This window comes from Carettochelys insculpta, chromosome 4 (genome assembly GCF_033958435.1).
Source record: "Carettochelys insculpta isolate YL-2023 chromosome 4, ASM3395843v1, whole genome shotgun sequence".
Classification (NCBI taxonomy): domain Eukaryota; kingdom Metazoa; phylum Chordata; order Testudines; family Carettochelyidae; genus Carettochelys; species Carettochelys insculpta.
The window spans coordinates 120,435,283-120,461,276 of record NC_134140.1 but is presented as its reverse complement, the minus strand read 5'-3'; the positions used below and the strand labels follow the sequence as shown (position 1 = coordinate 120,461,276).

Genomic DNA, 25,994 nt, shown 5'->3' with positions numbered 1-25,994 from the left:
ACAGATTTTTGGAGCATAAACTTTTGTGGGCAAAGACCCGCTTCGTCAGATGAATGACACATGATGCACGTGACGAAGCGGGTCTTTGCCCACGAAAATTTATACTCCAAAAAATCTGTTAGTCTATAAGTTGCCACAGGACTTGTCATTGTTTTTACCATAGTCAGTGTCAGAACTCCCACCTCGCAAGCTAGCCCCTTTATAGTAACAGAGAAGGAGCCATGCTAGTCTATACACTATCAAAACAAAAAGCAGTCAAGTAGCACTTTAAAGACTAGCAAAATAATTTATTAGGTGAGCTTTCATGGGACAGACCCCAAGTGGGTCTGTCCCACGAAAACTCACCTAATAAATTATTTTGCTACTCTTTAAAGTGCTACTTGACTGCTTTTTGTTTTGATAGCCCCTTTATATATTTATTGTTCAAGATGTCGAAAGGGGCCTGCACCTCCTTCTGAAATGGTAAGAGTCCATCGAGGAGAAGAAGGTTGGAAACCACTCCCCAATTACGATCAATGGAGCCAGAGATGTGAACAAGCATGAATCACAGGAGCAAGTTGTGCAGGCCAGAGCCAATCCATGTTAGCAAGAAAGAAAAGTGCAAAAAAGAAACAAGCTTCCCTAGTATGTGACCTGCTAACCACGCCCTCCTCTCTCCGAAAAACAAACACACACCTGTTGGCCGCCCTCGGAGCCAGGCTGTCAACCCAGCATACCTGGGCTGACTTCAGAAGAGTTTCTCCAACTGCCAGCCCTGAATCGCCACCACTGCAACCAGCTCAGACTCGCGGGCGGGGGCCTTAAAGCCGCCACGCTTCGGTGTGTTTGAATCCGGGTCACGGCCCTGGCCGGTGCTAGGTGCGCCACGTTAGCTGGGCACGATCCCCCCAAAGAACCTAAGGGGGGAGGGCGGTGGAACCCTCAGCGTCACCACAGGCCATTGAACAGGCTTCCCGGGCAGCTGGCGGGGCCGAGTCCCCGGCTGGCCGCTTAGCCCGGGGCGCGCCCGGCTGCAGAGGCGGCTTGCAGCGGCGCGCGCCCGGCCAGCAGAACTTGCCTCAATCCTCCCAGCCCCCGGCTCAGCCCGAGCGGGCGGCTCCGGTGTGGCTGCGGCGCCCCCGCGCCTCCCCAGGGCCGGGCACGGAGGGAGGGGTGGGACCGGGCGCTGCAGCCCAGGGAGGTGGCAACGCACACGGACGCGCTGGGAAGCGCCTCCCCCGGCCCGGCCCTAGCATCCCCTCCCCTCCCCTCCCCGCGCACACAGCCGGCTGGCGATCCGGCCTCTCGCGCGGCAACAACATGCCTGCCTGGGCAGCGGGGGCGGCGGCGCTGGCGGCGGAGCAGCGCCGGCTCCGGGAGGATTATCAGCCCTAGAGCGAGCGAGGGCTGGCGGCGGGGGGAGCGGCCCGCGCGCGGAGGAGGAGCTGGGGGGCGAGGCGGGGACTCGCGCCTGTCCCCAAGCAGCGCCCGAGCTCCCGGGGCGCTGGAGGAGCCCAGCCAGGTAGTCCCTCTCCCCAGTGCCTCTGCCGCGGCGGGGCGGGGCGCTCCGCTCCCTGCCCTGGCAGGTGACCCCCAGGGGGCAGCAGGGGCAGGGGGAGCCCGCCCAGGCCTCGCTGCTGCAGCTGCTGGGCTCCTGCCATGGGTTTGGGTGGGTGGGAGGCAGGGAGGGAGGGGCCCCCATGGTGTGGGGGCTGCGGTTGCATGGGGGGGGGGAGTGGCAGGAGGGTGTTGCCTCCGCGCCCCCGGGAATGCGGAGGGAGGGAAGCGAGGCATTGCTCCGCGCCGCTTCGGCTCCTGCAGGTAGATCCGGGCCGGGCCGGGCCAGCTGATCGGCGGGGGGAGGCAGCCGGGGCCGTGGCAGCGGCCGGCGGAGGAGGTCGCTAGAGCGCGCTGCCCTGGGTGCGCTGCGCTGCGCTCCGCTCCGCAGGTCGGCGGCCGGATGAGGCAGAGGACAAGCGACTGCGGGTGGAGGGGCTGGTGCAGAGACTCCTGCGCTTGGCAGCGAGCGGGAGGGCGGGAGGCGCAGGCGTGCCAAGCGTGCCCCATGTCCCCTTTCGCTCCCCTTGGCCGCTGCTCCCTCAGCCGGCGGTGGGCAGACGCCTGTTTCTGGCCCTCCGCAAGGGCAGGGGCGTTGGGCTCTCCGGGGAATGGCGGCGCTACTAGGGGCTGTTTGTTTGGTCCTGACACTTCTCCCCGCTGTCCAACACCTGAAGCTTCAGCAGGGCTCTGGCCTGAAGCGTGTCCTGCTCCAAAGACTGAGCCAGAGGACGTTGCTTTTCCCTTGACCAAAGTCCCGCAGATGTCAGTGGGGCCCTTCCAGACCCTCCCCATTGTATGAATGAGAAGCGAGAGAGGCTCTAAGTTTGGCTTTTCCTCCTGTCTTTATTATTATTATTATTATTATGATGATGATTATTCAATATGCAGCAGGGGATTTCAGGGAGAAGGGGTTTGTGGAGGAGATATTTCAATGAGGAGGTTGTGGTGGTGTCAGTTGACTATGTGTGACATCTCTGGGAGGCCAACCTTTGAGTCATGAGTTGAAGGAGGCTGCTTTTCTCTTTCGGAATAGTAACAGAGAGGTAGCAGTGCTAGCCTGTACTCCAACAAAGCAAAGCAGCAGAAATGTAGCACTTTAAAGATTAACATAATGACTTCCTCCAGGGTGTTTCCAAGAGACAAACTGAAAGGAAGGAGAGAGCTGTGAAGCGTGGATGACTGTGACCTCTCAGGAGCTTCTCTTCTCCACCAGAAAGGAAAACTGTTCTCATCTCCACAGCAAGACAGTGCCTAGCACTTTGTCTTTCCTCAGAGAAGTCCAAAAAAGAGTGTAACAACATGAGGACAGTCCTTAATTAGGAGAAAGGGCATGAGGCTGTACTGAAGGAAAACTTGAGACTTTTGTCAAGCTCCTTGAGTCATTCAGAACATCCCCACTGCATCCACTCTGCCAGGTCTCATTTTGTTAGTCTTGTTAGTCATTAAAGTGCTACATTTCTGCTGCTTTGTTTTCTCTTTCTGAATCACACAAGAGGCCTCACAGAGTGGATGCAATAGGGATGCAAAGTGCTAGGAGCTGTCTTGCTGTGGAGTTGAGAATATTTTTCCTTTCTGGTGGAGAAGAGAAGCTCCTGAAAGGTTGCCGTCATCCACGCTTCACAGCTCTCTCTTTCCTTTCAGTTAGTTGCTTGGAACCACTGTGGAGAAAGCCATCATTTGTTTCCACCAAGTCATCTCTTTAGATATTTTCACAGCTGATGTGTCTGGAAGGGAAGCTTGTAAAGTGCTCCCTTGAAGAGCTGATTCTAGGCTAGACATGTTTTTCTGTCTGGTTTATATTGCACTTGAAGTGCTTAAAATCTCATGAGGCAAAAGGGGAAAGAAGCTAGGAAGGTTTACTAGCTGTTTCAAACAGTTTCTCTTGCTTGTACTTAAAAAGAGGAGGGAAAAGGAACATGTTGCCAAATCAGTTAAAGATTATATAAAAGTGAAATATTAACCTGAAAATGTTTAGGTAGCAAAGACATTCTACCTAGTAGTCTTGGAAGCTTTTCATCTACTTTACAGCTCCATATGGGATATGTAACTGTGTCTCTGTAACAAAATACGGTTAAAACTGAAGACCATCAGGATATGTAATCATGCAGATGAAAGTATACTATTAATGATAATGGATAATAATACATATGCATCTCTAGCATGGGAGTTGCTTTTACTCTTGATCTCAAATGATATTATCCAACAGAAGCCAAGGGGCTTGACTGCATCCTGGATTAAAAAACAGAGGAAGGCCTCAGGTACTGTCACAGACTCCCAGAGCGATTGTTGTTTGTTACAAGGTGCCTGTGGCAACTCTCATTCTATGGTAGGTCCACAAGTAGTTAGTACAGTTCGAAAAGTAGGTAGCACAGGGAAAAGAGTGAGGACCTGGGTACTCTAACCTGCTCCCACTGAAGACAGTAGGAATTTGGGAAATCTTCACTGGTTTTAATGAGAGTAGGATTGGTTGTGTGATCAGTCATGCAGTTCAACTTGGGTACCACTCATTCTAATCAATGGGAAGCCTGTCTATATATGGGCCTCACAGGATGGCATTCCTGTGTGGCACACAGAGTGCCTGCATAAGGACCTCTTAAGGTAGCCTTGTGGAGTCCTGTACGCTATCACAGGACTTGAATTCCCATGCATGGTGCAGATCCTGCATATGATATATTTGAAGGTGAGCTGGAAGCAGGACCATGAAATCATGTAGAGTGGAAACAGCTGATATTCTAGTTTACAGGTCTCAAGCTGAGGAGGGACTGCATTACATCCCAAGGCATGCCTACAGGTTTGGGGTTGAATTCAACCTTGGCAGTTCTTGCTTAACACCTGCATAAGGGTTTGTTCAGCAGAGCTGTTTCCCCCTGCCCTGCCCCCCATGTTCATTTTCGGGTGGTGAATAAGCAAGGTTAGAAATCACCTGGTTCGGTCTTGTCTGGCAGTGTTTGTATGAAGTTATATGTAGCTGTGTTAACATATTTAGGCCTTTTTTCACCACTACAGGGGAACAGTGACTATAGATTTGTATCTTGGGGTTCTGTTTCTGACTGTCACTATTGTGGAAGTCACCTCACTTTTCTGAGACTCCATTTATTGATTTGTAAAAATGTCTATGTGTTGTGAGTAGTCTCAGAGACGTCGCCCTGTTAGTTTGTATCTTCACCAAGCAAAGAAAGCAGGCCTGTAGCATCTTAAAGACTAACAGTATTTATTAGTAACAGAGAGGAAGCCTTGCTAGTCTATACACTATCAAAACAAAAAGCAGTCAAGTAGCACTTTAAAGACTAGCAAAATAGTTTATTAGGTGAGCTTTCGTGGGACAGACCCACTTCTTCAGACCATATCCACACCAGCTGGTCAGGATATAGTCTGAAGAAGTGGGTCTGTCCGACGAAAGCTCACCTAATAAACTATTTTGCTAGTCTTTAAAGTGCTACTTGACTGCTTTTTGTTTTGATAGTATTTATTAGGTGATGAGATTTTGCGGGAAAAATCCACTTCTTCAGATCTGGAGAATTACTGAGAGAAAAAAAATGATAACAAACAAAACTGGGAGAGAAATGAGAGAGAAAAACCGGATGAATCAGCTAAATGGACGGGAGGTTGAGGGGGAAAGAGGGAGGGGAGGAAGAGAATAAGAGAATAGAAAAAACCTGTGCAAATATCTATTAATAGACACTTGCAGAGGCTTTTTTCTCTTCCCCTTCTTTCCCTCCTATTTAGCTGATTCTTCATTTTTTTTTCTCTCAATAAGTTTCCAGAACTGAACAAATGGGTATGTCCCATGAAAGCTCATCTCGTAATAAATAATATTGTTAGTCTTTATGGTGCTACAGGACTGCTTTCTTTACATTTATGTTGTGAGACCAAGCAGATACTACATTGGTAAGGTAATATTTTTAAGTAACAATTTTGTTTCTCTTCCTATGATAGTTCTTCGTTGAGCAAGATTTTGAATCTTGTTTGAAACATTTGCACCAACATTTTATTTCGCACACTCAAAGCTCTGATATAGACAGTGTAAATTCTGTCAGACCCGTTCCCAAAGTTCTTATTTAGTCCACACTTAAGTGAACACCCCAGGGATATCAGTGTGGATTTTGTATGAGCATGGGCTTCAGAATTGGATTTATTGTGGAAAAAAGTCTTTGATTTGTTTATTGTTTGTTTGTTGATTTGTTTTTGCAGATTATTGGTAACTACAGTCACAAATTTGCTCCATGTGTGCAAATCTCTTCATATGTATAGAGTCTATTGATGTGAATGGGACTTTGTGCATATGGAACAGCCCAACTGGGTGTATCAGACCTCTTAGAATAATAGATTAATATTTTTGTGTTGTATAAATTGCAGTAAATGAATAAGTGCTGCTACAAGATAATTGAGCTTCAGGCTCTGAGTGGCGCACACACAAGCTTCAGAGAGACATTTTATTTTATACACTTATTGGTAAATGTTGAAAAAATATTGGAATACACACATGTAGAGGGATAGTACAGTGCAAATACTTAAAATTAAGTTGCAAAATCTCCATTTACTTGAATGGGACCAGAATTTCACTCTGCAGGTTGAACCTTTCTAATCTGGAACTCTCTTGCCAGCATCATTGTAATCCAGCATGATTTTAGTTTGCAGGATGACCACTTCTTATGGGTGTGGCCAAGTTTCCTGTGGTCCTATAAAGTTTGTTTACAGCTACCAGTTCTGGCTCTCTGTGTTCTGTGCTGCGATTTAGCTCTAATTTACCACTCCTCTAAGAGCCCAGTAAACAATGACTGCTACTAGACAATACTGACCTCCCATGGTCTGGAACATCCTCTGGTCTGACACCAGTCGGGTCCTGATAGTGCCAGATTAGAGAGTTTCAACCTGTGTAAGTAGTTTGTCATCAAAGGGGTATTTGCGGAGCATGAAGCTAAGTATGTGCAGAAGTGTTTGCAGTTTTAGGGCCCAGTGTTGTATCCTGAAATATAACATGGATCTGACAACAACACACTTCCTGTATTAGATTCATTTGGCAGTTTTCTACAATGGTAACATAATGTGCTTTATTTTCTGCTTCTTAAAATATGCATCCTGTAGTGATGATTTTAAAATTATCTTCAATTTATTGTGGACTATGGCTTAAGGCTAAGATGCGATATTAATAAACCTAACTAGACTTGTGTGGTAAATTTTAGCTATTTCAGAATATTAGCTTTGTGATATGACTTTGAAATGCTGCTTTTATGAGCACTTAAAATGGTATCCATAGTGTGATTAGTACTTGTATCATTTCACTTATACCCATATGCTTCAGTAAGGCCTATAACTCTGGGATCATTGAAGTACATCTGCATAATGTACATGCAATTTAATAAATAACAGCAGAGTTACTAACTAGTTAAATGTATAGGTATTTTTATTTATTGCTTTTTCCCTGCTGTCCTTTCTGCTGTATATCAGTGTATCATTTAGATAATATCAGTTCACGTATACTTTGACGACTATAGTCTAATTTCCCTGTTGGACAGTAAGAAAATGCTTTTGCTTTGTACACAAGACCATTGTCTTTAACAGCACCCTGACCAGTCCTGTATATGATACAGTTATTTTGTAATAAAATCTAAGTTTAGTCTCTGAGAAATAGGACTGCAGGGAGATAGGACAACATAATACAGGTTGGACCTCTTTTGTCCAGCACCCTTGGGACCTGACTGGTGCTGGATGAGAGAATTTGCCAGAATATGGGAGGTCAATATTTCCTAGCACATGAGCAATATTTCCGCTGCTGACTGGGCTCGAAGACATTTAGGGGTAAATTACAGCTAAATCAGAGCACAGAACACTGAGAGCCAGGACTGGTACTGGTACACAAACTTTATGGGGCCATGGGAAACTTGGCCACAACCATGATAGGTGATTGTCTGGCTAACTAAAATCATGCCGGATTGCAGAGTTTGCTGGACGAGAGAGTTCTTGATTAGAGAGCCTCAACTTGTAAATGTAAGGAAATCCTGATTCTTTTTAAAGGAAGAGGAGTAAAGAAATTGTGAATATTTTTGCATTAAAACCTGTGTACTCAGTGCATTTTGTGATTCTTTCACAAATTAATTGAGCTGGAACTACTAAATAAACTACCAATGTATAATATGAGCCTCAGCACATATAATTTGATTATAATCAGGTATGTAAATATATGGCAAAATATATCTTCAGAATTTTGTACTTAATACATTTTCTGCAGTATTTTAGGTCAGACTGATAATATGTATGGGAATGTATCAGCACCCCACAATAGACATGACTCCATCATCAATAGTATATCTTGTACGCTTGATTGAAGATAACTTGGTGTATTCAGATCTAAAGCCATCTATTTAAGATACATACCTGACTCCTGTACCTACAATACAGTATACCCTCCAGTTATGTGCAGGTTGTGCTCCTGCAAGCCCTGCATACCTCAAATCTTCTCACAAATTGAGGGGGAGATGGGAACTAGGCTGCCACTTGGTTCCCAGCTCCCCTCCACTTCTGGATCCAGGAAAATGAACAGCCCAACAGATGTGGTCAGTTTCCTGTCTGCTTCTCCTTGCCTTCTCCCAGCAGTGAGGCCATCAGCCTGACAGCCAGGCTGCTCGTGGAAGGCAGGGGCAAGGCTTTTAGCTCTCCTAGCTGCCCTCAGCTGCTAAAAGCCTTCGCCCTGCATTCCCCTACTGGTGCAGCTGTTAGACTGACAGCCGTGAGGCTGGGAGAAGGGGCTGCAGAGCAGCATCAGGTTGTGCTTAACTAGTGTTAAAGTGAGTTACGTGCAAGTATGTCAACGGTTTACTGTATCTGAGAACTTCACATTCATTACTGCATTTGTCTTCACAATATCCAAGACAGGGTTTTTTGGAAAGTTTCAGCCAAAACATTTCACCAATTTCCACCCCACCATCAACCTTAGCCTGGACCAGTCCACACAAGAGATTCAGTTCCTGGACACTACTGTGCAGATGAGCGATGGTCACATAAATACCACCCTGAACTGAAAACCCATGGACTGCTGTGCTTATCTACATGCCTCCAGCTTCCATCCAGGGCATACGACACGATCCATTGTATACAACCAGGCACAAAGGTACAGCCGTATTTGCTCTCATCCATCAGACAGAAACAAATATCTGCAAGACCTTCACCAAGCTTTCCTCAAACTACAATACCCACCTAAGGAAGTGGGGAAACAGATTGACAGAGCCAGACAGGTACCCAGAAGCCACCTGATACAAGATAGGCCTCTCAAGGAAAACGAGAACACCACTGACCATCACATATAGCCCCCACCTAAGGCCTCTCCAATGCATCATCAGTGATCTGCGACCCATCCTGAACAATGATCCTTCACTCTCACAGACCTTGGGAGGCAGGCCTGTCCTCGCTTACAGACGGCCTGCCACCCTTAAACAAATCCTCACCAGCCACTATGGATCACAAAACAGTGACTCTAAGCCTGGAACCAATCCCTGCAACAAACCTCGCTGCCAACTCTGTTCACATATCTACACCAGTGATATCATCACAGGACCTAACATCAACCATACCATCAGGGGCTGCTTTACCTGCATATCTACTAATATAATATATGCCATCATGTGCCAGCAGTGCCCCACTGCAATTTACATTGTCCAAAATGAATGGCCTCCACATAAAGAATAAATGGACATAAATCAGACATCAGGAACGGTAATGTACAGAAACCTGTAGGAGAGCACTTCAGTCTGCCTGGACACTCAGTAACAGATTTAAAAGTAGCAGTCCTAAAACAAAGAAATTTCAAAAATCAAATGGAGTGAGAAATCTCTGAGCTACAATTTATTTGCAAATTTGACTCCATTAACCAAGGATTAAACAGAGACTGGGAGTGGCTCGCAGCTTACAAAGGCAGCTTCTCTGCCCTGGGTGTTAAGATCTCCCCATGAGACTCTATGACTCTTATCCCCCTGTCTGATTTGACTTCTTTTTGCCTCTTTTGATACCTGCTATTGATAATGGGCCATTTCCACCTTGCTGAACAGACCTTGTCAGCTCTGGCCCTCTCTTTTTCTGGGACTCCACTCTTTACATACCCCTCTGGAACCAACCCCCACACTCATGCATCTGACAAAGTGGGTCTTTGCCCACGAAAGCTTATGCTGCAAAATAGCTGTTAGTCTGTAAGATGCCCCAGGACTTCTTGTCATACTCGAAGATACAGACTGACATGGCTACCTCTCTGATTAAAAACATTTGTTATTTTCCAGAATAAAGGAAGCGTGAGTGAGGGGAAGGATTTTCCCACCATCATTATTTATTTATTTATTTTTGCTATTACTTGATTTTTGTAAAGCACCAGCATATCAGTAATAATGAAATCTAACAGGGAGGGTTTTTTTCCAACTCATGCATGATGTTTAGTGGTCTGTTGAAAGTTAGATGTGATTTTTTTTCAGATTGCAGGTGTTTAAAACCCATAGTTTGTCTTTTAATTCTGTCAGTGTTATATTCTGGGCACTGCAGTGTGTACATTCGGAAAGTATAATGGCAGTGCTATGTCTGTCTTGATGAATACTGAAAGTGTATTGGAAGTACTTTGTCTTGTGAAATCAGTTAAACATCCTCAGATGTTTTGAATCAGTATAACTCCATTAACTTCAAAGGCACTGTGTAAGTTTTACCTCGCTAAGGTCCAGCCTTACCTATCTATGTTTTTATAAGGTTGCTCTCTCATTCATCTTAGAGGCAGGTGAGCTTAAGGTTGGGGTTGGTTCTGCTTTGAGCAATGGTTTGGACTCAGTGATCCTCTGGATTTAGAAGCTACCTTAATCTTTTATGATTGTATGACTAGTTATTGTGATTTTTTTTAAATCTGAAGGGTATTTGATTCAGTCCGTGCACGCCTTTATATGTAAGTAATAGAAATATGTCCTATGTGTTAAATATTAGAATTTATGTAAAAAGAGTAAGACAGATACATTGCATAGTTAACATGTAAAACAAAGAAGCAAATAAGTCTTATAACATATATTTTGCACTGTGCAAAGTGTTTTCATCAGTCCTTTTGACCTGGTTCTGTTCACAGTGATACAAACTGCAAACTTCTGTTGATTTGAACGGGAGCAGGATCGGGCCTTCTACTGACAAGATCTGTGTACTTACCAATTCAAAACAGTTTGAGTCTTGATGGTCTCCCATTCCCATCCTTGTGCTTTTTCCCATCGTACTTCTATTCATGGGACCCCCCTCTTGATTTCAGTCTACCATACTGCTATGACCTAACAGAACTTCTTTGATTAGAAAAAGTCTGCTATTATGTGGTCTGTCTTACTAATTCAGATGTCCTAGTGAAGTTAAGACTTGAGTAAATGTGTGATTAAATCAATGAAATATGTTTCCTGCACCTATCTGCTATGGTGTAGTTTAAACCATATCTTAATCTGACACACAGTCTTAAATAGTGACACTGACCTGTGCTCATGTCACCTTGTAGCAGTGTTTAGCAGTGCCGACCCCTGACATCTCAGTCACTCCAAAAACAAAACATTTCTTCTGTTAATCATACTATATTATGCAGCCACCTGTTAAAGCAAGAACAACAATAGCAATCCCTTTGGTGGCCATGGTTAACCAGTTTCATTACAGCTTAACTGTAAAAAGTGAGTTCTTTTTTGTGTGTAAAACGCCAGTTGAATTCATGATGATGAACTGGACATGATGTGCAATTCATACAAAGGAATTGGCATGCTGATACTGTCGGTCCTCCACCCGTCCTCCTCCGAATGCCATTATATGTATTAATCATCACTGTTCATATGTCCTTTGGGTATATATTGAGGCAATGTATCCCCAAATCATGTGGGACAATATGTAGGCTTTAGATAACATTTTAATGGAGATAATGGAAACGTGCACAAGCTAGCGCACTAATCATGTTTAAGGTGGTCAGAAATGCTGGGTAAACGGGGATACAGAGGCCCTTTGATAGTGTGTGCTGTTGATGTTGCTAGTGGAATGAACTGCCTGATAGAGCCATGGAGAGGATGGAACGGCTTTTGTCTCTCTTTCACTTAGTCGCTCTACAAAACATTGTTAATTTTTCAGCATGCACAGATGGGTCAAGATTCATTGGTCAGTAAAATCTGCCCTCATCTGTTGGTGTAGAGAATCCTGGATGCAGGAAGATCAGGGTTTTCATGGAGTTCCATTTGTGAGAAGGGTGAGGAAACAGACTGGTTTGGAGCATCGTTCTTGAATATTTATGTAATTACAGTGGTATTGAGGGGAATTGAGGAAAGATTTCTTTCAGAACAGGGTCCCCAACAAGTATGGTTTGTTATTGTTAAGATTAATAGCAATGCAAACAACTAATATAAGGGTGCAGGAGAAATCTTCACATTGTTACTGCAAGTGATTTGTGCAATAGAAAGGACAATTCTTAATTTATAGATCAGAAGTGAGTGTGTAATAAAATAGTGCAAAAATAATCCAGATGAAGCAATCGCTTTTAATGATTGTTACTCAGGTAACAGTAAGAATAGAAGTAAATCCTGGGATTGTTAGTTTGGGGGCATATAAATCTCTAGAGAAGCTGAACTGTCATTTTCAGTGCTGAAATTTCAATCAAGTGACCTCCCTCTCCACTATGTCCAGTGGTGCTGGAACTATTTTTAAGGCAGGGATGCTGAGTTGTGTCCCCTCCCACCAGTTTGTTTCTCTCACTGTCCCGGGCTGGGGTCACACGTAAGGTTGCTAACTCTCCAGGCCCAGCTGGATCAAACGCCATTGCAGCAAATGGTGTCTGGTCCAGGTGAATTGTCAACCTAAGCACAGCCAAAGGCTGCTATGGAGCCACAGGCTGGTAGTGGGACACCATGCAGCAGTGGAGCCTCCAAGGCTGGTGGCCTGGACGCTGGGGACAGTGGGCAGCAAGACCGGGGATGGTTATGCCAGGGCTGGCAAGATCCCAGAGGGGCCTTCCACTGGGTGTGGAAAAGCCAGGTACATAACTTGCACCCATCCTGTCTTTATTTCCTTTGCCTGTGACTTTGCCCAATCAGGAGGCATGAATGGAGTAAGATACCTAATACATTTTGAAGGTGTTTTCTCTAGAGGGTAAAAAAAAGCTTCCCGCCCCGCCCCCACTGCAAAAAAAAACAAAAGGAATATTCACCTCTGTTTAGTGTGAACACAAGATTTGTTTCCTTATGTGATTACTTATTTTCAGCACCAGTTGGGCAGAATACTGTACTGTGCACTATTCGAGTAGCATATTTGCACATAAAATGAGCCTGGTCCTACTCTAACAGACAAGTGTGTATTCCTGCATTCTTGCAAAAACATTTGGCATATTTGAGTGCAAATCAAAACAAAATTCAGCTGCGTATTGGAATGGAAATCTCAGCCAGAATAAACCACAGCAGTGAGTACAACAAAGTCTTTTATAGATGTTGAAACTCTTAAAACTAGAATTGCTGGTGTTGGTATGTTTGTTTCTATTCTCATCTTACTGTAGCTGTGCCTTAAGCCTATTTTATTGGTTTCTGTTGCAATGTGGAAGTATTAGTATAGGTGTGTGTGTGTGTCTCATTTTTTCTTCTTGACCAGTAATAAGCTATTTTTATGCAGTCAAGTTTGTGCTTGAAGGGACATTTTACTTTTCCAGACACATCAAACCTATAATTACTTAGAACTTTACCAGAGGGATTTAATAACTCTATGACAATGGCAACAATTACATGTGGCAGTGGAAGAAAGAATCCTTGAATTTATTATTTTTATTTCTCCAGGGTTAACCTTTTCTTATCAAAGTAAATTAAGCAGAATACTCTGCTCAGATGATTTTTGGATTTCCCAGGCCAGAAGCTGTTATAAACCAAATTCTTTTGACTCAGTCTGGAAGTCCTTACTCACTGAATACTCTAGGTGAGCTTTCGTGGGACAGACCCACTTCTTCAGACCATAGCCAGACCAGACTATGATCTGAAGAAGTGGGTCTGTCCCACAAAAGCTCACCTAATGAACTATTTTGCTAGTCTTTAAAGTGCTACTTGACTGCTTTTTGTTTTGATAGTGTTTAGACTAGCACGTCTTCCTCTCTGTTACTGAATACTCTAGGTAAGGGTCAGTGCAATGGCAGGATCACAGCCTGTGAAATGGCAAAAATACCTTTTGTAAATGTAGAGTTTAGGTTGCTGTTGATTGCTTGTGCCCTTTCAGAATGGTGAGTCCTACAAATTTTTTCAAAACCAATAAATATAGAGTTAAGGTAAATGTCTATGCAACCTTAACATTTTCCTCTTGGAGCAATACCCAGAAATACCTGTCATCCACAAGCTGCCTTTTCACTATAATGTACCTGTCCTATCTTTAAACACTAAGAATATGCCTGTAGTTTCTGGAAGATTGACCCGGTCAGTGGGGACACCCTAAATCAAACCATCAGGATTTAACAGTTGACCCTGGCACTCCTCATTCTTACGAGGACTAAGGGAGGTCGATGGGAGAGTTTCTCCCATCGACCTCCCTCTACGAGGACAGCCTGATAAATTGATCTTAGATATGTTGATTCCAGCTGCAAAGTTGTCGTAGTTGGAAATGCATATTTACGATCTACTTTCAGGTCTAGTGTAGACCTGTCCTAAGCCTGCTCTCCCCTGACAAATTGTCTCACTTGTAAAATTTAACATCCACTTCATAACCCTTTGCAACCTCCTGAGAGTTGCACACAGGATTCTATCTTATTCTATTCTTTTCCCTATTCTTCATTAACTTGTCAATGCTCCCATCTCCCACCTAATTACCAATAGAATCTAGGGCAAGAAGACACCTAGTGTCCTGCTCTTTGCATGCCCTACACAAATGATGCAGACTGCAGTTTGAGGGTACCTGTGCAGCTTTCCTTTTCATCAGGAAGGGAGGGGTCAGCTCCCTTAGGTTACGTCTACATGGCATCCTAAACTCAAAACAAGACATACAATTTGCACTACGCAAATTGCTTATCTTATTTTGAGTTTATTTCAAAATAGGCTATTTTTTCTGTCTAATAAGCTCCAACTGTCAAAATAATGTGCTATTTTGAGGCACCCTGTATTCCTCCTGCAACGAGGAGTACGGGGATGCCAAAATAGCATGCCTGTTATGTTTCAAAGACATGGAGGCTCCAGCTCCCAGTAGGGAAAGTCGTCTGTTGAGAGAGGTACCCTGGTGGAGGCAGACAGCCCTACAGGAAGTGCGGTGGATTTGTTTCTTTTGAAGAGCCAGGCATGGTTTACAATTCACAACAGCTTTTGCATTTAGAAGTACTTGATTCAAATAAATCACTCTTTGTCTGTTAGTGACATAGTATCCTGAATGTAATAAAAACCAGTCATGACCTCCATGGTTTTTTCTGAAACTACTGTCATTACTGAAAAAAACTAGGTTAATCTCTCACTAAATCCATAAGTAATTCAGGCCTTTACTGTGGTTTCAGCATTTTTCCCTAGAAAGCAAAGCACAGTTAAGTGACAATGAGCATGGGGGAGAAGAAAAAAATAAGAAAAAACCCTATGGATAGACAGCGTTAGAATCCATATCTGGGATAAATGCTTTGAGAATATCACATCTGGATCTCAAAAGCAGTTTCTGCAGCTCTTGCAAGTCATTGGATTCTGTTGTTTTATAAGTTTATGGAAATACAGACACCTGGCATAAAATATGGTTTTTAATAAAATATTTTAGCACATTAGTTCAGTCATTTCCTGTACGAGCTGCCAGAGTTGTGCTTAGGTAGGCAAGGGTATCTGAAAGATTTAAAATGACACAGTTAAATCCTTTCCACTGAACACTTAGGCTACAGCTACACTAGCAAGTTTTTACAAAACTCACCATACATCCACACACAAAATGCATTTTATTGACAGTCTGTTGACAAAACTCAGCACTTCTGGTGACAACTTTCTACCGCTCACAGAAGAGGAGGAGCAACAAAAAAATATCTGTGTAGACACTCTGGAGGGCCTTCTGTCGACAGGAAACTGGGCAGCCTTGTCTGCTGTGCTTCTGGTTGGTTGTTTTGTTGAGAGAGCAACTGGGGAGTCCAGCTGCTCTGTTGACAGAACAGATTGCTCTTTCAGTATGCTTTAGTTTTGTCGGAAAATGTTTTCAGGCAGAAGCGTCTGTTGACAGATGCTTCTAATGTAGCCGTAGCCCTAGAGAGAGAGAGAGGAGGAAAAGCACGAATGTGCTTGAAGCGTATGCAAACAAAACTGTGTACATGTGCAGTGATCAAATAATAGTGGAAGGATTCCTGAAAGATAGGCTAAGAAACCATTTTAAATAGGAACACCTTTCCAGCAATACACAAGTTTAAAGGTGTTGGGTCTTGTTTTCCTATAAAATTTGTAATACAAAATATAACAAAAGAAAGCTCACCAGTTTTTCATGTGTGAGATCAAGTGAAGTATTTGTCTTGTTTACTGGTTGTAGCAAAACATGCTTGTCTAGTAAGTTCACATTACTAATGTCATTGTTTGTGAAGGCTAAGGGTTGATAGTGTTACGGAGAACTAGGGATATGGTGTATAAGCAATGTGGTAGATTTCTGGTGAGTTCTTCCAGTAATCTAGCCTTACAATTTGTGTTACTCCCCTCCAAGGCTTCTCTTCAACAAATATTAGCATTATCTTGAATAACTGTGCCCAAGTGTGTTGTCATGTCACATGTCTAATAGAGAGCTGGCTTTGATGGCCAAGACCCAAGGTTGACATTTATAAACTTTGGTGCCTCAGGTAAGTAGATGACCTTGGTGGTGCTGCAGTCTATGATACCATTGCAAGCTGTAGGTGGGAGCTCAGCACCTCTGAAAATCATGTCACATACTTAAGTGACAACATATAAGTTGAAAGTGCATAGCCTATAGGAACTCAAGTTTTTGAAAACATCGGCTTACGTCAGTGCTGATCTACAGAAGTCTTTTTAGGGCAGAGGTTGTGAGATCTTCAGGGTTAAGAACTGTGGAAGACATCTTGGCCCTGTTGAACTCAGTGGAAGAATTGGCCCTGCTGACTCAGATGGAACCACCATATGTCTTATATACATTTGTACAGTGCCCACTGCAACGGATCCCTGATGCTTGCCAGGCACTGCATACAGCTGTACTCTTATGATATTATATGTGAGAATAATGGCATTAAAACAGGGTTGCCAAAACACAGTAAAACTTAATTTAAAATGTTGGTAATCTATGGGTAGTTAAAGTGCTTCTTGCTTCTGTACAGTCACATACGTGATTCACTGAGATCTCTTGCTTTTAAAACTACTATTCTGCTTCACCATGACTGTAACAGTACCTCTAAGGGATAGACTGGTGCAAATTGGCATAGCTCCATTGAAATCAAGGAACTGAGATTATACTAGCTAAGAATCTGATCTTATTTGGTTAGCATTGACATCTTGCAGTGCATAAAATTCAATGAAATGGAGTTGGGGAAACCTGCAGACAGTGGGTAGGGGAATCAAATATGTGAGGACCCTCTGAAGGGAAATCTTGGTTGTCCTATGTGGAGCAGTAGCAACCATGTCTTTGCAAAACACTTCAGCAGATGAGCTCATAAGATAACTCTTGACAACATAGTAGGCCTTCACATCAGCATTTGACTCCTTGTTTTGAGGTCAGGAAAAGTCTGTTTAACTTGCAAAAGAGAAGGATAAGTGATGACTTCATAAGTGGGTAAATTGGGAAGACGTTTCTGGGCTTTAATTTCAGCTGATGAAGATCCAGTGTCTGAAAGCTGAGGGTTGAAACATTCAGGCAAAAATACCTTGTGTGTTTTCAATGGTGAAGGTAGTTAACTATTGAACCCACTTAAGGCTGTGGTGAATTTTCAATCCCTTAAGGTCTTTAAATATTTTTCTGCATGGTTCAAGCAAGAATCCCTTGGAGAAGTTCAGTGGCCTGTGTTATTGAAGGTCAGACTTGATGGTCGTAATGATCCCTTGAAAGCAGTGAATAACGAATTATTCATAGAGCAGAGAATAGCACATTGATTTATTTTATTCTGAAACTCAGTTTAGTTGCTTTTTGAGGAGACTCAAAGCAGCACCAAAATCCAGTTTAATTATTGGGTCTTAAAAGATGCTTGCTTTTATTTTGTTATTTTATTATTCTTTTAGAAGAGAGGGATAGCTCAGTGTTTTGAGCATTGGCATGCTAAACTCAGGGTTGTGAGTTCAGTCCTTGAGGAGGCCATTTAGTGGTCTGGGATAAGTAAATTAATTTAAAAAATATTAAAAAAAAAACCTGTCAGGGATGGTGCTTGGTCCTGCCAAGTGGGCAGGGTACTGGACTCGATGTCCTCTCAGGATTCCTTCTAGCTCTATGAGATGTGTATCTTCATAGATGAACAACAACAGTAGTTTGGCAGTGGTGTGTCAGTGATGTGGAGTGTTAACTTTAGATAGTACAAAAAAGCCAAGATATTCATGGGAGGTTGGCCAGTTAATAATACATCATTTTTGAAAAATGTTCTAATTCAAAATTTATTGTTGCAAATATATGTTACTTATGCTCTCTTGCATGAGGGCAATCTTGTGGTGTTTTGATTACTGAGTCAGAAGGGGGATGTCAGGTTGTTGAATTAAAACCATTACCATTGACTTTTTAAAAGTCATGGACAGTTCTGTCTAGCTTCAAATTTGTATTAGGTTGTTTTCTAGAAGATTAAATTCGAACTGAAGTATGTGCTCATCCTTACTACCAATATAGCACTCCCTCTTTTGGCCCAAGTGGCTTGGCCATGTTTGGAAACTTGTTGGATTATTTCCATTAGGCAAAAATGGTGAAGGGAATCAGATTTTTTATTTGGTGCCATCTTCAATATTTACAGAGAAAAAGTCATAACACCTTTTTTTTTTTCACTTGAACCCAGTAGGAACAAAGAGCAGCAATTTCGTTGTTCAGAAATCCAAACCATTCTTTCCAGTAAGTAGTATGCCCCCAAAAGTCTGTGTGTCTCAGCTTCCCATACAATTCATTCTCACCAGTGCTTTTCTCACTAGTACAGTACAGTGTAGGGCAGTGTTTCTTCAAGTTTTTGAGATCACAGGACTCTAAGCAATGATATTTGTTATGCAAAACACTTAAGCAAACAAAACAAAACACAAGCCCCCAACAGCAACATATGCAGACAACCAAAATTAAGTAATTTAATCAGATATCCTAGCAATGAAGAAGTAACATGGTATCTGGTTTTAATAACAGAAAGTATATGCCATCAGTGTGTTTTTCCAAACACTCATGGTACACCTGCAAGTTGTTTATGGAACATCAGTGTTCTGTAGAACACTTATTCTAAGAAACACTTGGGTAGAGAGCTGTATACTGTACTTTGTCACTGTAGCATTCAGTGCATTCTCTTGCTCACACGCAGGGGCAGCCAATCAATGCCCTAACCTTTCTGTTTGCTATCAATCTCAGGCAAATTTCTTGGATATCCTCTAGTTTAAATTGAATTATTTCAGGGAAGTTCCATGGACTGTGTTATACAGGAAGTGATAGTAGATGATCACAGTGGTCCTTTCTGGCCCTAAAAATCTCTGAATGTAAATCACCAAGCTTAACTTTCAGATTTTGCCAAGTGCCTTGGGTCAGGCTTCCTGCTGTTTCCAGCTGTCTTTGCATAAAGGGGCATTTAATTGCTATTTCCATAATAACCTTAATGAAGGATGCTTAATGCACCCTTCACCTTTAAATAGGTCTGTGATTGCCTATAGAGCAAAGACTGGCCTGATAGCAGCCATTAACATCTTCCAGCACAACAGTGCATTGGCTCACTGTGTTTACCATGTGGTGGTCATTAAGCATACCAATTAGTTTCATGTGATTTTCCTTTATGACTGGGTCAACATCTTAAATTTGATAAGATCTGCTAGGAGTATGTTCTTATACTGGCATTTCCTCCTATGCTACTTAAATTTGAATCTGAACCAACAAATTTGATCTCTGAAAAGGACAAAAAGGTTTTGCCCTGATTTCCACTTGAGCTAACCTGATCTTCATGGGAACACAGCAAATTGTGGTTAGCTGTAACAATAAAATCTTCCAATGATGTTAGGATTTGTGGTCAGTGTATTATATCTTCTTCCTTTCTTAAAAAACAGAATATTCACAGAGAGACTTTCTAAGCTAAAATTATGGAAAAGAACATGAGTGTAATAAAAGAAGACATTTATGGTTAATTCAGCCATAGTGTGTATTTTGTCCATTACCTTGGCAAAAGAGGGTGTATTAACACTTTCAAATTAGTGTTTCACTGTGCCAAGTTAGTGAAGGACACGCAATGTTTCCCAGTTAACTGCAAGCTTCAGGCTTCCATTGTGTTTTTCCACTGAGTTTCTGTTTTTGTAAATATGGGTTGTGTCTATATGTGATTTGATTTTTAAACCAGACTATCATAGTGTCATAAGGTATAATTAAGTAAGCTGTAATTAAACTAATATTTAGTTATAATTTATGTTATTGCATTATTTCCTTTTGGATTGAGGCCATTTCTGTCTTGTAGTTTCCATGTCTGCAATTTCTTTCTCTTCAAAATATGATGGAAAAACTCTGCTGAAGTACACACATAATGACAAAGCTGAATATTTTAATGATTTTTTGAGGCTTAGAAAGACATCAAATATTGACTTTAGAAAAAAGTGGTTTTTAATACTTCATCAAATAAAAGTCTGTGCTAATGAAACATAACAGAAATGAAACCAATGTTAATAGATGCTCACGTGCAGCATGGAAACTAAATACACTGTGCCCATCTGGTGTTGTTATAGTGTTTGCATAAGGGCTCTCCTTCAGCATAGCTGAGGTAGGCGACCTTTAGTGCACTCCATCTGAGTGATGGACTGTAGTGTATACACTCTTTGCTTTCAGAGTGACTAGACTGAAACATCCTTGTGTGTAGGAAAGAGTTTTTGCTCTGAAGGATTCCCTGTCCAAAATGTTGTTCTTCGATCTACTTTATCAACTGTAGCAGGTGACCTTTAGGAATTTTGGATGTACTCACAAAATGATTTGTATTGGCTGAAACAGCACTATGGTTCAGTCATTGTTGTAGCAAAAATTTCTGCAGAAAAGTGGGCATATAGGTTGAACCTTTCTGATCTGGAACTCTCTCGTCTGGCAGACTCTGTAATCCGGCATGATTTTTGTTATCTGGATGCTCACTTCTCATGGGTATGGCCAAGTTTCCTGTGGTCCCATAAAGTTTGTTTACGTCCACCAGTCCTGGCTCTCAGTGTTCTGTGCTGTTATTTAGCTATATTTTACCCCGGATGTCTTCTAAGAGCTCAGTAAGCAGTGGAAGTGTTGGTAATGTGCTAGACAATACTGACCTCCCCTGGTCAGGCAAAGTTTGGCACTGGTCAGGTCCCGGATGAGAGAGGTTCAACCTGTACCTCTTTGAAAGAGACAGTTAACACAAATTAGGGAACAAGGCTGGGATGGTGTGAGGAAGGAACGTAGAAATCTTTTAGGTGTAGAAAAGCAGATAAATCCTGTGGGCAAGTATGTGTTCAGTGAAACACTGTACTTGATGATGTGTCAATCAACAACAATCAGACAAGAGAGCGCTAAAGATCATCTTCTTGCCTGACAGTTGTGGCTTCTTTGGATGAGCCTGTTGGATTTCCTATGTCAAGCAAACACTGGGCGCAGCAGTAAGAGTACACCCCCTCCTCTGCCTGTACACACCTTTGGGAAATACACACTCTGCACACCTGCGTACGTGCACTCAGTGTTGCACATTTGGAATGGAAGTGAATTTTGTAATTTGGGACACCTGTGGTATTCGCTAATCCTTATTGAACTCTTCTGTTGAGTAAAATATTTTTCTATCAAAGAGCTGTAAATGTTCAGCAGAGTGACACAACGTTGTAGGTGTTAGATTTTAAAATGTGTGCTAGTCTCTTTGATTTTTCTGTGACTGTGATACCGATAGAAGAAAGATGGGTTAAGACTTAAGTCTGCTACAAGAGTTGGTTAATGTTTTGTTAAAATGAAATAGTGTACATTTCACAACTAATTCAAATTCTTCCTTAGCCTCTTTATAGTAGCAAGAACACTGAGCACTTACCAATTACTCTTTTCAAAGCTTTCTACAAATATTAACTAATTTTTAGTGGAGAATGGAAAAGATTTAGGTTTAGAATATTGTCCAAATAACTGGAAAGAGCCAGACCAGGGGAGCACAGGACATTAATCCACACCTCATTATTTGCAGTTTAATGGGCCAAATATATTAGCCATTTAAATTAGCTTTGGAATGTTGCTCCCTTTAATTTGGTCTTTTCTTGAGAATTCTAGCTGAAGTATTTCTTTCTTTTTGCTTCATTCCATTTAGACTCCCCTTCCAAGCATACACCAACCGTGCAAGACTTACTCTGAATTGTACAGGAAACGAGCTAATACCTCTGCCTGGGGACTTATGGTAATTTCTAATGTGAAGACCCCTGCCTGCTACCAGTGCATTTTTTAAATGCTTATAACAAGATCACTTAGCGTTTATATAGAAGTTTACAGCCAAGGGTCTAAAAGCGTATTACAAAGGCTTCTGAATCCCATTTTACAGATGCATAAAATAAGGTTCAGAGAAATTAAGTGATGTACCAAAGGCCAAGCATACAGCATAGAAATTCTTCTGGCAAACGTTCTTCTGTCTTAGTAGTAGCTATGGAAATTGCTACATATACTGAAAGCAAATATTTTTGTGAAGTGTGTGAAAGAGCTAGATTTAATAGCTAAAAAATTGCAGTCAGTTTACCTGACTGAATTGAATGGGAAGGGAAAGGTCACTGAGGCTGGAGGACAAAGGAAGAGGAGAGATCTCAGGAAGGGCAAGGCCCTACAGCCATCTGTGTTGAAGATAGGTATACACATAAAGGTGTGTCTGTACTAGGAAATTTTAGACAAAAATTCACGCTGGCTCTGTCATCTGTTCAGCTATCTTGCTAGCTAATCAGATGTGTTCTGTAAGGTCACAGAAATGTTCTTTTAACCAAGGCCAAAGTAACTCTTTCTGGACCAATTCCTAGCTGGGTTGAACTGGAGAAATGCTACCATCAGTCTCCCTCAGTGAGCATAGGCATTAGTCGACTGCAGATGTGTCAGTTGTAGCTATGCAATTGCATATCTGCAGTCGACTGCAAAGTCTAGTGTAGCCCAAGCTTCAGTTAGGATAATTAAGTACTGTGTGGACCACAATTCCCCGAAATTGAATGAGCCGCCGTTTGCAGTCCCTATCACATCCAGCTAAGGAGGGATAGTGGTAGTGTCCCCAGGGTCTGTAAGGAGTTGAGGTATGGACTATCTGGTTGGATTTGTAGGAAAGTGGGAGGGGGGAAAAGAGTGAAGTCAGATGAAGTGAACGGATAAGAGATCTCAGACAAATGGATTGAGATTAGCTCGGACAAGCATCCAGACTTCTCAGGCTGCATCTCAAATAAATTCCAAATCTTCTAGCCATTGTTCAGCACCAAGAAGAAAATTGGCACAAGTCGTTTTAACTGGAATAAAGTTTTATAAAACAGCATCTGCTGCAATTTGAGGAATGGATTTAACCATTTAAAAAATTGCTCTTTACCTTCCTGTAAAGTCAATTTCTTTGACCTTACAGAGGCAGAAAGCTGATTAGCTGATGATAAAGATAAATGGAGATTTTCTAGCAGGTCAAATTGATTCAGTTGAAATGATAATTATTTTTCATCATTTTTGTTAGCTAAGAATAATTAGTCCTGTGTAGTATTCCTCTGCCATCTTGCACCGTAAATGACAATTAAGCTGAAGAATTTCTTTTATTTTAGGCATTTTGCCAAGAAGCAGCATAGGATTTGCCAGATTGAATCTTATCCAAGGTGCTTCTCATCTAGTATGCCGTCTCCAACAGTAGCCAGCACCAGATGCTTCACAAAAAGAAGTGACAATAGTGGGCAGATGTGGTTCCCACACTAGATTTCATCCTGCTCCCTTATAGGGTTTGGCTGAAGTGCTATATGTGATGTTTAATGTCCTTTCAATAAATTTTTTTGCATTCACTATTATAACTCTCCTTATTCTTGTTAATCATATAAATGGCCACTCCCATGTTGTCTTGTCACCGTCTTGGCCTCAGCATTCATTAAGGGTCCAAATACCATGAGCAGAGGGCATTCTGCAGCTCCTGGAAACTAAGAGCACTCATCACTTCTCAGAGGGCCTGATTAAGAACGTAAGAACAGCTGTACTGGGTGAGAGCAATAGCCCATCTCACTTCCCATCTTCCAACAGTGGCTAATGCCATATGGTTCAGAGAGAGTGAACAATTGAGTGTTCCATCCCCTGTGGTCCAGCCCCAGCATCTGGCAATCAGATGTTCAGAGACACCCAGAACATGGGGTTGCATCCTGATCATCTTGCCTAATGTCCCTATCCTCTGTTAACTCATCTAATTGTTTTCAGAACCCTGTTGGCTTTCATGACATCCTCTGGCAATGAATTCCCTGGCTGGCTGTGCATTGTGTGAAGAAATATTACCCTTTGTTTTAAATCTGCTGCCTAATAATTTCATCGTGGGATTCCATCTTCTTGTGTTGTGTGAAACAACAAAATAACATTTCCTTATTCTCTTGCACCACACCATTCATGACTTTATGGACCTCTATCATATCACTTCTTACTTCACTTTTTCCCCCTCCCAAGATGAACAATCTCAGTCTTTGTCATCTCTCTCCACTCATATGGAAGCTGCTCCATACCACTAATCATTTTTGTTGACATTCGCTGTACCTTTTCAAATTCTAATACAGGTCAAACCTCTCTAATTCAGAACCCTCTTGTCTGGCAACATCCATAATCTGGCATGATATTAGTTAGCTAGGTTACCACTTATCCTGGGTGTGGCCAAGTTCCCCCTGGTTCCATAAAGTTTGTTTACAGCCACCGGTCCTGGCTCTCTGTGTTCTATGCTGTTATTCAGCTGTAATTTACCCCAAATGGCTTTAAGAATTCAGTAAGCAGTGGAAGTGTTGGTAATGTGCTAGACAAATATTGACCTCCTGTGGTCCTGCAAATTGTCTCATCTGTCACCAGTCAGGTCCCGAGGATGCTGGATTAGAGAGGTTCAACCTGTATATGTATTTGAGATGGGGCAACCAGAACCATGCACAAAATCTGTGGTTTACTGGGGATTTATGTAGTAGTATACTATTCAAAAAAGCACTGGGCATGTGCTCAGGTCATAGGTCTGCTTGAAACAGCACTACATTAGTGTACAATGAGAAGCTTTTATTGCACACCAGCAGGCTACATGAGTCAGTTAGTGCACGGTTTTCTAGTGTGCACTAGAATTTACACCCCCTAAGTGTGGGCTAATGCACTGCATAGACAAGCCCTTAGTTATTGACCTCAGCAATCATTTTAACACCCTATTGTTCCTCCCATATTGCTTCCTTGTTTTCAGTGTCAATGGATGAACACATTATCTGTATGTTTGTGCTAAAATGATCAACAGTGAAGTTGTTAGCAAAGTTGACATTTAAATATTTATAGTTAAGTAGCAGAATTAGCACATTGTTTATACAAATGTAAGCAGTTAATAATGCATGTGGAGTTATTTTGTATACTCCATTTTACAGGCCTGGAAAGACAACCCTGAAACAGTTCATGTTGGACTCAGTTAAAAGATTAACTCAGCATCTGTAAAGACTAGATACTTCTTTTTTTACATGGTTAAATTTCAAGTTAGTTAAGTTTGCTCTTAATAAGAGTTCTGACTGCAGCTTTAGAAAAAGGGAATTGTGCTGCCTTATTACCAGACAGCATTTTTAAAAGTGCCTTGTAGCTGTAAAAGTCCCTGGATTCTTATTTGTCTAAATATTTCTATTTGTATAGTACCTATCTAGCTATCATCATAATAGAGCAATGAATTGCTTTAGCAGCATTTCAAACAGACCGGGATTTGCTGGTCTTCTAGGTAAAAAGGTAGCAATTAAGTAATTCTAAAAAAATTCCAGAATGCATGATGCGTATTAGAGTTCTCAGAGATGTCTTTGGACTTCTGTACTCTTGGTTCTTCTGGTATCTGAACTGTTCCTGTCAGGGATTGTTAGAATACACTTCAGAAGGTAAAAAAGATAGACTGGGTCAAATTCACATGGGTGTATATCTTGAATAACCCCGTGGAAGACAATTGATTTCATTCACCTTTAGACCCAAATAACAAATGAGATTTTGGCACAAAAATCCCTGAATATAAGAAGAGAGCACAGAATTAGTCTTTTAGTTTTTTGTTTGTTTGTTTTTTAAATTTGTGGATAAAACACTGTGTTAAGCAAAATTCTGATATCCTTTTATTAACGTTAAATAATAAAATCTATATTAAGTAATCTGAGCTGAGTTCATGTAAAATGGGTAACTATTGCCTTTTTTTTTTTTTCTCCCTGGTGTGG

At 42.0% G+C, this 25,994-nt stretch overlaps 1 protein-coding gene across 2 annotated transcripts in view; it reads left to right on the top strand.

The window, feature by feature from the left end:
- Positions 1 to 1,259: 1,259 nt before the first annotated feature.
- The window catches only part of CCSER1 (coiled-coil serine rich protein 1), a 1,054,165-nt gene continuing 1,029,430 nt past the window's right edge, over positions 1,260 to 25,994 (top strand). For both annotated transcript variants that reach the window (XM_074993602.1, XM_074993603.1), the window contains exon 1: positions 1,260 to 1,501. The gene's annotated coding sequence lies outside the window, so the exon portion shown is untranslated. The remainder of the gene's footprint in view (positions 1,502 to 25,994) is intronic.